The sequence below is a fragment of the Chenopodium quinoa genome, unplaced genomic scaffold, assembly GCF_001683475.1.
Source record: "Chenopodium quinoa cultivar QQ74 unplaced genomic scaffold, ASM168347v1, whole genome shotgun sequence".
Classification (NCBI taxonomy): Eukaryota; Viridiplantae; Streptophyta; class Magnoliopsida; order Caryophyllales; family Amaranthaceae; genus Chenopodium; species Chenopodium quinoa.
The window spans coordinates 725,001-728,793 of record NW_018745120.1 but is presented as its reverse complement, the minus strand read 5'-3'; positions in this window follow the sequence as shown (position 1 = coordinate 728,793).

Here is a 3,793-nt window from a genome sequence, read left to right as displayed (position 1 = left end):
TTGTCAAACCATATATTAATGATCTATTTAATCAAGAATAGATTATATCATACAATAAACAGAAGATATCCTCTAAAGACTTGATTATATCATGTAAAATACTGGATGATATCCTCAAAAAAATTAATGATATCAGGCAAAGACTAAATAATAACCTTCAAAGACTAGATTAAATTATATCATCAAATGTATGGATGATATGAGACAAAGTTATCTACTATCTTAAAAAAATTGATGCGGGAGCATTCAAGATTTCCTTTCTTGGTTCGTTCTTGGAACTTTCTTGAAGTTTCTTGATCGTTCTTGAAGGTTCTTGGAAGTTTCTTTAATTAGATTTTGCTTACAAGTTTTTACCTTTCACTTGAAAGGATTTTTCTTGGTTCAAGAATTAGGATCTTTAATCTTTTTATTAGTTTCTTTAATTAGTTAAGTGTTAACTATTTTTAGGCGTGTGGTCTTTCTTGGTGATCAAGCTTGTTTAGGTTGTTGAAATCTTATCCAAGGGTTTGTTAGAGTTCTAGTTAGGTTAGATAACTAATCAAATTCTATCTTTTGTGATTAGTTACCAAAACCGCGTGCTTGCTTGCACTCCAAGTCAGTTTAGTTGTCTAGTTAATTTGATTAGGATTGAATTAGGGATTTGTCCTAATCTTCCTAGGAGAGTCTAGCTTATAAATAGGCTTGTAAACACACGAAATAAGGAGATTGTTTTGTTGATTAAACCTAGCTTTAGTGCTTGTTAATTTGGAACGTTCTTTTTCTTGATTTGCTTTGTGTTTGACGAGTGAAGTTAAACATAAAAACCCTTAGATTAGGCGAGTGAAACCTGATTTAAGAGAGGTTAGATTAATTAGTGAGTGAAGCTAATTCAAACTATCCTCAAAACCCCCTAACTCACGAGATTAAGGTGAGTGAAGCCTTGAAATCAGATTTAGAACCCTTAGGCTAAAGCAAACGAGTAAAGCTTGTTTAAACCTAAGACTAAATAAATCAAGAAACGTATCATATGGTATCAAAGCTATTGATGTGATTATTGAGTCGTTATATCCTTGTTCTTGAGCAATCAAGAATCAATTCGTGCTAGTTTCTTGGTTCTTGTTCTTCTTGGCGCAGATCTGGACCAGTTGGAAGTTTTATTTTACTGCGAATTATCTACTTGGTATTTTTTTGTGATTCCACTTCTATTGTGTTATAATATATTTAAAGTTTTGTCCTATAAAGTTTCATTGCGTTTGATCAAGTAACGAGTCCTAGGGAGCTTCAAACTTTGGTCGTTTTGTTTCTGGACGGAAATTCTGGAGCGACTGAAAGTTTTTAATTACTGCGAATTTTCTATTCATTTTTTTTCGGTGATTTTTTTTGTGTTGGATTCCTAACATACTAAAATTCTAGCCTGTAAAATTTCGTGGTCATTGGATAAGTGACGCAAAATCTACAGCAACAAACTTTCTAGGGAAGATTACTAATTGTGCACAAATATGGTGAGTAAATCAACGGAAACTCACTTGCTTGAACAGATGGCTGCTTTGATGGAACAAAACATTACTTTTATGAATCATATTAAGAGTCTTGAAGGGGAGATGTCCGAAGTGAAGGCTAAGGCTTCAGGAGGTTCTATTGGTAGTGGGGGATACAAGAAGGATGAGGAGATCAAACTAAGTGATCTTCTAGAATTTGATGGTACTTTAGATCCAGAAGTTTATTTTGATTGGGAGCGACGAGTAGATCGAATTTTCTCTCACAAAGGTATTGATGATTATAAGTGCTTTACTTATGCTATTCTTAAATTCTCAAAGCTTGCATCTTTATGGTATGATAATTGTCAAATCAAGAGAGAAAGGGAAAAGAAAGAACGAATTAATTCCTGGAATTTGTTGAAACAAAAATTGAGAAAACGCTTTGTTCCACGATCCTGTAAGCAAGATTTGTTTCATAAATTTAATACTTTGCAACAAAATAATTTGAGCGTCGAAGATTATATTAAAGAATTTGAGAGATTGTCATTAGCTTGTGATTGTAAAGATGAGGAAGAACAAAAGATCTCTAAATTTCTTGTTGGCCTTAATATGGAAATTGGACATAAAGTTGAGTTGCAATCGTTCTTTACTTTTGATGAGGCTTGTGAGCTTGCTGTAAAGGTTGAAAGACAAATTAAAACTTCAAAGTTGAAATCTTTTCGACCTAATTATGCTCCAAAGGGTGAGACTTCAAAGGTTTTTGAAAAATCTGAAACTAAGGATAAGAATAAAGGTGTTTCGGATTCCTTTAAGTTTGATGCTCAAGGTAAAAATCAAAAGGTTGATAAAGATGAGATCAAGTGTTTCAAGTGTCAAGGTAGAGGTCACTACAAGTCCGAGTGTCCTAATAGAACGGTCATGACATTAACAAGATACCAAGCCTTAAAAGAAGAGGATGCTAAACTTGCTTTACTTCTAAAAGAGCAACGTGAAGAAGAGAAGAATGAATATGACCTTGAGGGAGAGTTTGAAGAGCAACCATTGTGTGAGGCAGCCTCGGATCACAACACACTTGTGTTGAGAAAGATTCTCCATGCTCAATCTACTCCTTTGACTGATATGGCACAAAGGGAGAACTTGTTTCACACTAGATGCTTAGTAAATGGGCATAGTTGTTCAGTTATAGTGGATAATGGTTCTTGTACTAATGCGTGCTCTAAGAAGATGGCGTATACGTTGCAGCTTGAGACTAGAAACCATCCTAATCCTTACAAGCTTAATTGGCTCACAAATGTTGGAGGAGTACATGTTTCGAAACAAGCATTGGTTTCTCTTACAATTGGTGAGTTTGAAGACAAAGTATGGTGTGATGTTGTTCCTATGGATGCATGTGCTTTGTTGCTAGGTCGTCCTCGGCAATTTGATCGTGATGTGATCTATCTTGCAAAGAAGAATGTGGTTTTGGTTCTACACAAGGGGAAACAGATTGGATTAAAACCTTTGCCTCCTAAATTCGAACCTATGCAACATGATGGCAACAAGGTTATTTCTCTTTCTACTTGTGATGAAGGTGGTTCAAGTAAAAGGAAGAAGAAAGACAAGCAACAAGATAGAGTGCTTCAACTTGTATGTAAGTCTCCATTTGAGATAGGTGACTATGTGTGGCTTTCTTTGAGTGCACAAAAGTTATACAACAACTGCAAAGACAAGCATGAATATTTGGATGAAGGGCCTTTTAAAATCGTACATAGGGAGAATTATGATACATTTCAAGTGCTACTTAGTGAAGGTGTTTATGCTTCTTTTAGTGCAAATGATCTCGTTCCTTGCTATGATGTAACTTGAGGACAAGTTTGCTTTCAAGAGGGGGAGTATGATGCGGGAGCATTCAAGATTTCCTTTCTTGGTTCGTTCTTGGAACTTTCTTGAAGTTTCTTGATCATTCTTGAAGGTTCTTGGAAGTTTCTTTAATTAGATTTTGCTTACAAGTTTTTACCTTTCACTTGAAAGGGTTTTTCTTGGTTCAAGCATTAGGATCTTAATTTTTTATTAGTTTCTTTAATTAGTTAAGTGTTAACTGTTTTTAGGCGTGTGGTCTTGCGTGGTGAGCAAGCTTGTGCAGGTTGTTGAAATCTTATCCAAGGGTTTGTTAGAGTTCTAGTTAGGTTAGATAACTAATCAAAAACTATCTTTTGTGATTAGTAACCAAAATCGTGTGCTTGCTTGCACTCCAAGTAAGTTTAGTTATCTAGTTAATTTGATTAGGATTGAATTAGGGATTTGTCCTATTCTTCCTAGGAGAGTCTAGCTTATAAATAGGCTTGTAAACACACGAA